Raw genomic sequence first — 7785 nt, 5'->3', positions numbered from 1 at the left:
TAGAAAGATTTTTACTTATTAATTTCATTTGGAATTTTTATATAATTAGATTTTCACAATAAAAAGCATAGTTACCAGTATAAAGTCTCTTTGGATCATCTAAACTAAATTTATGGTTTTTGATATGAAATTTGAAGCATTGTAGTCCAATTAATATGTAAAAACAGAGCATTTCCAAGTTCAGTTAAGTGTAATGTAAAGGTAATAATTTAGAAAAACCAAGCAACAACATATCTATGATTGCTTACTCTTCTGATTTCCCTTGTCTGCAGTTCGGATGAGCTCAGTATTTAATTGAAATTTGTTTATATGGGATTGACCTGCTCTACATATTTGGGACCCTTCGTAGAAAGAAGGGATTCTGTCTTCCATGTCTGGCTCTCTCGAAAGAGAAATTAAATATGTAATTAAATACATGGCACCTGATATTTGGGGAGGAAATTATTTTAACATAAACAAGTTTCTGAACTAGTTTTGTATGTTAAATTTGTGATCACACATATTTTACTGCCAAGTTAAAGCAATGCAGTCTTCAGATGCCAAAACCATCTGGCTACCCAAGCTCACTTGTGCATTTCGTGTGTTGCTTTGTACCTGCATTGTTCCACACTCAGGCTGCTCAGCGTCTGCTCTCGAGTTAAATGTGACCTTCACAAATCAGAAACAATGGAAATATCCTCCGTTGTAAAGAATTTGTTAAAAATAAGACATGGTAATACATTCAAAATATCAAGCGAGATGTCAACAAACAGATGTCAGACTAAAATAAATGTAATGTGGAAACAAAAATACTACATTTTGCTTATTTGACTTGTCTAACTTCATTTGTGATCCTTAATTATTTAATTAATGACGTTAGGCAATTTTTTTGGTAATGTATTTCAGAAAAAAATAATGTTCTGAAAGATGTGAAATGAAAGCAAAGATGTTTAATTGAGATATAAATCATTAATTTTCTAGTTTCTGGAAGAAAAAAATTTATATTGAAATCACACACAGCCTTTGACTTTTTATATACAAACATTTATGCAAGCTACTTAGAAGAGTAAGAGATTCTCATCAGCTTTTTAAGGTGGCATTTCCACTTTTAAATTTTTAAGTTGACATGTGGTGTTCACTCCTATTTAATCAATATGTCAAATAAATAATTTTCAGGGCGAATTTAAAAAATTATGTCTGTCATCAGGAACTTGCAAAATAATACACATTCTTTTTTTTTTTTTTTAAGAGTAAAGGAGTGTCGTTTATATTGTTTTTGGATAAAGACTCTGCACAAAGCTGCACCAGAGCCATAAATAACAAACAGTTATTTGATAAAGGCAAACATTGCTATTGACAATGGAAGAGCAGCTGAATTCATCTGAAGGCGAAACTACTTTGATAAATCTAAATGTTACGAATGTGGGGAAAGTGGACACCTAAGTTATGCTTGTCCAAAGAATATGCTTGGGGAACGTGAACCTCCAAAGAAGAAAGAAAAGAAGAAGAAAAACAAAACCACCGAACCAGAAGAAATCGAGGACGCAGCAGGAAGTGAGGATGAAGGCGAGGACCCCGCTCTGGACAGCCTCAGCCAAGCCATCGCCTGCCAGCAAGCCAAGATGGAAGAACAAAACAAATGGAAAGTCAGTGCTGGGGGCCCTTCGACTTTGGAGGATTCACGGCGCCCGAGGATAAAGAAGAGCGCGTACTTCAGTGATGAGGAAGAGCTTAGCGATTAGCGTTGTACACTGGAGATGTCAGAAAAACAAAAACTGTCTGCAGTAGTGTCTGCAGACAAAGACACTTGGGACCAGATGCTATTTTTCACACCAAATGGTGTACAGAAAATGAAACAAAATTTTTGAAATGATTATAGTTTGAGTTGGTCACAGTGACAACTCCTGTACTCCTAGCACTGTGGGAGGCTGAGGCAGGATGACTGGGAGTTCAAGTCCAGCCTGGGCAACTTAGAAATTGAAAAAACCCTATTTCAACATATTTTAACAAGTTAAACCAAGAATAATGTAGCTCAGTGGCAGGACCTGGGTTCAATCACCAGTACCAAAAAAAAATCGCATTTCTACCTTGCTAAGGCATAGTAGACTTAACATCCCTAACCCAAAATCCAAAATGCTCTAAAATCCTAAACTTGGAGCACCAATGTGATGGCTTGAGTGGAAAATACACCACACAACCATGGCTCATGAGTATGATGAGGATTACTGTGCCCCACTGCCTTCGTGAACGTAAATGAATTTCCTGCTTAGACTGCAGTTCCATGCCTAGAGTATCACATATGTGTATGCACATCCGAAGTACTTGGGGGCCCAACTTGTGTCGTTGAGATGGGGTGCCCTCCACCCACTGCATAGTGGCCCCGGCTGGCGGCAATGCTCCTGCCGCAGCCTCTTGAGTGCTGGCATTAGAAGGCGAGCGTCTCTGCATCCGGGTGGTCCCACTATTTTGGATAAGGGGGACTACCCTGGGTTTCTCAGCTTAGTGCAGCTGCTGACAATCTCAGGGTGCCCTGTCATCTTGTCAGAGTTTGATAGAGAAGGATGACCCACAGGAGCAGCCTTGTTGCACTTGAGGATTGTTCAACACCTGGAACGAGCTTCGGATCAGCTCTCGGCTGAAGTCCACCTGGGCGCCTTTCACGAAGGCCAGGCTATCAGAGTCAACCACCACTCTCGCCCCACCCTGTTCAAATACCCTGTCGTCCGGGTGGATAACTGTATCCAGGGAAAATTATCCAGGGAACCCGGAGCATCCACCTCCCTCCACCTGCAGCTGGAGGAACTCTGGCCCTTCGGTGATTTCCAGAAGCCTCTGGACGCAGCTGCCCGTGAGGCGGATCTGCCCCTCGCCAGCCTCGGGACTGGAGGACGACGCTCCCCGACGCGCCTGCCGCTCCGCTGACGCCTCGAGGACCCTGCCCCTCCGCCAGGTAAGGAGCGCTCTCAGCACCCAGGCGTTAGGGACGGAACCCCCGCGGCCGCCATCGTGCCCCACAAACCCTGCCCCTCGCAGCTCCCTCATTCCTGCCTCAGCCGGGACTCAAAATAATAGATATACTGAAAGTTTAAAAATTACCAAGAATAAAATGTGGTTACTATGTTATTATTGAAAAACTGTCTGAAAGCAGAACTCTGAACTTAATATTCATGTTGGATTTACATAACAACAAATTAAATTTTTTGTCATACTTTAACAAAGACAGAAGGAAGCTGGGGATACAATCATGTGAACTATAATAACTTCAGAAAATACAACTAAGACTTTAACTCTGCCTCTACATTCTCAAAAAAATCACTCGATCAGTGCGCTGTTCTTCAAGTTTCTTTTGGAAACATATGCCATGACTAGATTATATGCTTCAACAAAGGCATATTTTTGGGGCCGGAGAGATAGCTTAGCAGAATAAGCACGTGCATGACAAATGCTAAGGGCCTGAGTTCAATCCCCGGTTGAGCCAAAATTTTTTTAAAAAGGCACATTTTTATTACTCTTAGATATCTTTCACTTGAAGGAAACAAACTGAGAAACGCAACATAAAATAACTGGCTATTTATTTTGCAAGACTGTGAACATCTGCTAATAAAAGGTTCTAAGGGGTTCAAGGAGACATAAGTAAATATAATGTGTGATTCTGATTTGGAGTGAGGACCAGAACAAGGGCATTAGATAGAAACTAGAGGATTTTTTGTCTTGTTTTGTTTTTTTTGCGGCACCAGGGATTGAGTTTAGGGTCTTGTGCTTGCTAGGCAAGCACTTATTCTACTAAGTTATCTCCCTGTCCTGCCAAGGTTAATAAAGTACATTGTGTTATCAGTGTTCTTTTACTGGTTTTACTAGCAATAAGATTAGTTAAGATCTTAATTACTAAAAAGCTGATGAAAACTTTTGAGAAGCTAAGTATATCATGTTCACAACTTTTGTAAGGATACATTGTTTCAAAAATTAAATTAAATGAAAAAAATTAAAATAAAGATTGAAGCTTTTCATTTTATGTGAATTTTTAAACTGAAAACAAAATTTCAATAAATACATATTGAGCTCTAGTTACATTGTCCATGTTAACATACAGAGAACTTTTGGCAATGGTTGAGACTTACCGCAATATGTAACAATAAATAATGGATTGATTTGATGGGTAGGTATAGGAATGGACAGCTATAAATCAAGTCAAATAACTTATTAATGCTACCTAGGAGATATTTGAATGCCACTATAATATATCATATACTGTAAAATAAAATTTCTATTTGCTTTTAAATATTCATAACAAATGCATTCAGGAGAGAAACATGAAAGTTATAAAACTTAAAATTCTGATACTGATGCTGATAGACTAAATTTCATTTAAAAATTTGCTTTATTTTTCCTGTATCTCAATGATGTTTTTATTGTTTCAGTTATTTTATTACAAAAGTGACACATGATCAATCTTTGAAAATTAAAGAATACCAAAGAAAATACAGAGAAGATGGGAGTACACAGTAGACCATCTGACTCTGTCACAGATAGAGTGGGGGTTAAATTGATTGGCTTTTCAGTCAGCAGAGGGGATTAGTGGAGTATGCGTGTAGGCGTGTCTCGGAGGGTCCAGCAGGCCCTGCCTGCGCTCCCTGGTTTCTTCTTCCAACCTCTCTAATTCTGCTCTCCTCACCATGCCTTTTTGCTGCAATGTCTCTCTCTTCGAGGCAGCTAATCATGGGCTGAATCTCTTTGAAATGTGAGCCATATTACACTTGTTTTTTACATTGCAGGCACTGGGTATTGTGTTCAGCGATGGAAAATCAGACTAATACAATCACTGTCTTGAGAAAACATTGTGCTTCATATTGAAGTAATTAGGAGTAGCATTTAGCACGACTCAATAAATGTTCATCATGTCACAAAACTTTTTGAAAATGTAATTACAAATATCTGCACAGGAGTTTATCATACGCATTCGATTTGAAGTTGATTAGCCCTGTTTCTTCTGATAGAATTTCATTCTTTTTGTCCCTTCAAATTCTTATTTAAAAAATGTCAGGAGAGGAGTCCATGTAATAGTCTATTTGTAAATGTATTCGGAACTTGTATTTATTTTTCATTATTGCCATTGCACTTGAAGTTGAGTTTGGAAGGAGTTAATAATGAACTCTAGACATATACTAAGAAAATAGGGAGAGCTGAAGCGGACCTCTGTCGGGGCTCTCAGTGAGCAGATGGGGTCAGATGTGCTCCGCACTGTGCTCTAGCAAGCAGCAAGCGAGAGAGCAGTGACACGTGGATCAGAGGACATGTGGGTCTTAAGCTGTCAACTAGATAATAAATACATGGGCTGGTTAAAATATTTCACCAGTGTTTAAATATTTAAAAAAATATTACAGTAAAAGAAAGATTCAACATCACATCCCTTCTCCTAAACTAAAAATAAAATAACATAGAATAAGCTTACAAATCCCATTAAAATGTTGTACATGATACTATTCTTTATTTCTCTGCTGGTATGTTGTGTGGGGATTATTATTTTTTTTAATCTCCATTTCACTAGAATTAGAGTTTAAACAATTTGTAGAAATTTGCAGAGCAAAACCACGCATTTACGTGAGAATGATAGGACCCATGAACTTTTAACTTCTTAGTAAAATTGTTAAATATATAACCCATAACTTCTAATTTTTTTTTCTAAAACTTTCCAGGAAAGTTTCCATTTCATCTGGAAACCATCTGAAAGCTGTTCTTCCTTGTGGCCCTTTGTGAGCTCAAGTTAAAATACTAGCACTCTGTGGTGATATAGCAGTAGGGGAAGGCCGCTGATTAACTGTAGTTGTAAAAGTTGGTGAATTTTTATTCATCTTTGCTGAAGGATAAATATCCTCTATGTATTAATACTTTAATAATGTTCCTCAGTTTTCAAGTAGATACTTGATTATCCTTATTGTGTGCTGACATTGAAATCATTACACATATCATTTCTGTAATGAGAGAATTGACCTTAGAAAACCAGGTTTTCATGTACAAATGATAAAAATAATATCCACCAAAATCATCTGATTGTTTTGAATGATTTGTCTACATATCATTCATAGACAAGACTCATACTTGCTGATTACATTATTTTTTCAATATTATATTTCCAACGTAATCTTATTTTCCAATTTCAGAAGTTACCAGCAGTTTCATTAATCTCTTTATATAGATACTACAATTATCTCAAAACTCTCTGCATTCTCTCCTTGTGTGCCAGATAATTTAAAAGAAAAACTTAAGCCCATTTACTTTTGCTTTTCTTTTTCTCTTGAAGATACTTTCCTATTCTTCCTTTCTTTTCTCTGGATTTTAACCAGCAGTTTTTGCTTATTTCTTTTTTTTGGTCTCATTTTTGTTAAAATATTTATATATAAATTGTTTTTAATGTTTTATATTAAATTTTACAGTAGATAATAGTATTTATTTAAAACTATTATTTATTTTTCTATAGAAAAAGTTTTAAAATTATAGCTTCTCTATTACAGTTTCTATTTCATTTACAATAGCTGATTTGCATAAAATTCTTTGAAGGGAAGATTTTAAATCTTGATATTAAATCTTTAAGGATATTAAAACTATAATATCCTTAACCTTTTTTCATAATCTTGAGATTTCCTCATAAGTATAAATTTGAATCATGAGAACTAGATCTTTTAGTCAATTCAATTTTGATCTAATTATATCTTAAATTTTAATTTTATTTCTTAGTACTGTGACTCAAGCTCATGATTTCATGCTTGCCAGGCAGGTTCTGTGCTGCTGAGCTCCATCACCAGCTATTGTTCAGATTTTTATGTTTAATTTTTTTATTCCTTTATACTGATATACATTATGACCCGGTACAACGATGTGAACGATATGTCTGTTCATTTAAGTATGACTTCACTATAAAAATAGACTGTATTTACAGATTGTTTTATATTCCAAGTAATATGCTAAATAGAATTTATAATTAGTTGATTATTTTCATTACAATTTGTACAGCTTTTTATCATAATACTTGTTTTTTATTTTGAGAAATATATTTCATTGTACTTTATAACTATTAAATAAGTAATAAGTTGCAGTGACATAATATATTTTAAAGTATTTTATATGAATGAATCTTCATTTATTGTTACAGTCAAAATAATATTATTCTAATTTTGTGCATAAAATAGTGCTTTTTCCAGTTTTATAAACTTGTCATTTTAGCAAAATAGCTACAAATTCAGCTATGATTATCTGATTGCTTGCTCTATTCTTGCCCAGTCTCTTTATGAAAGAATACCATTTGTTCTACTTTGATAGGAGCTATAAATTCCAATTCCTAAAAGAAAATAGAAAAGAAAAAGTAGAAGTTGTTTTGTAATGCAGTTAATTAATTTAATTGTAGGAAAAAATACAGAAAAGTTACAGATTAGAATGGTGATTTTTTAATGTGCTTCTAAGATTAGCAAATCATATAATCATAGTAAGATGACAATGACCAGTTAATGAATATTGATTTAATACAATTAACAAAGTTCAGAGCTTGAAGGGGTATCAGTGCTTGAGCAATGACACTGTTTTCTTTCCCATCTTGATACCATAGTATCCTATACAGCACTCAGCAGTGTTTCTCCAACAGTTCATGTAGTGACAACTTAACAGATAGTCTTCTGAACAGTTTGTTAGAAAGAAATCTGTAACAGTTTGCTAGTCTCTTGTTATTTTTCAAGATATTGATATTTTTGAATGGCAGTGGTGAAATATTTTGTAGAGTGTCCCCAAATTATGACTGACTGATATTTTTCCATGAAT

General features: G+C 35.4%; 2 pseudogenes; one reads left to right on the top strand and one right to left on the bottom strand.

Moving 5' to 3' along the window:
• The window catches only part of LOC101581192, a 17719-nt pseudogene extending 15998 nt beyond the window's left edge, over window positions 1-1721 (top strand).
• A 746-nt stretch (window positions 1722-2467) lies between these two features.
• On the bottom strand, window positions 2468-3021 carry LOC101580789 (annotated as a pseudogene).
• Between the last annotated feature and the right edge of the window lie 4764 nt (window positions 3022-7785).

This window comes from Octodon degus, unplaced genomic scaffold, assembly GCF_000260255.1.
Source record: "Octodon degus isolate 3935 unplaced genomic scaffold, OctDeg1.0 scaffold00006, whole genome shotgun sequence".
NCBI lineage: Eukaryota > Metazoa > Chordata > Mammalia > Rodentia > Octodontidae > Octodon > Octodon degus.
The sequence above is the reverse complement of the archived record's forward strand: the minus strand, read 5'-3'. Positions and strand labels throughout refer to the sequence as shown.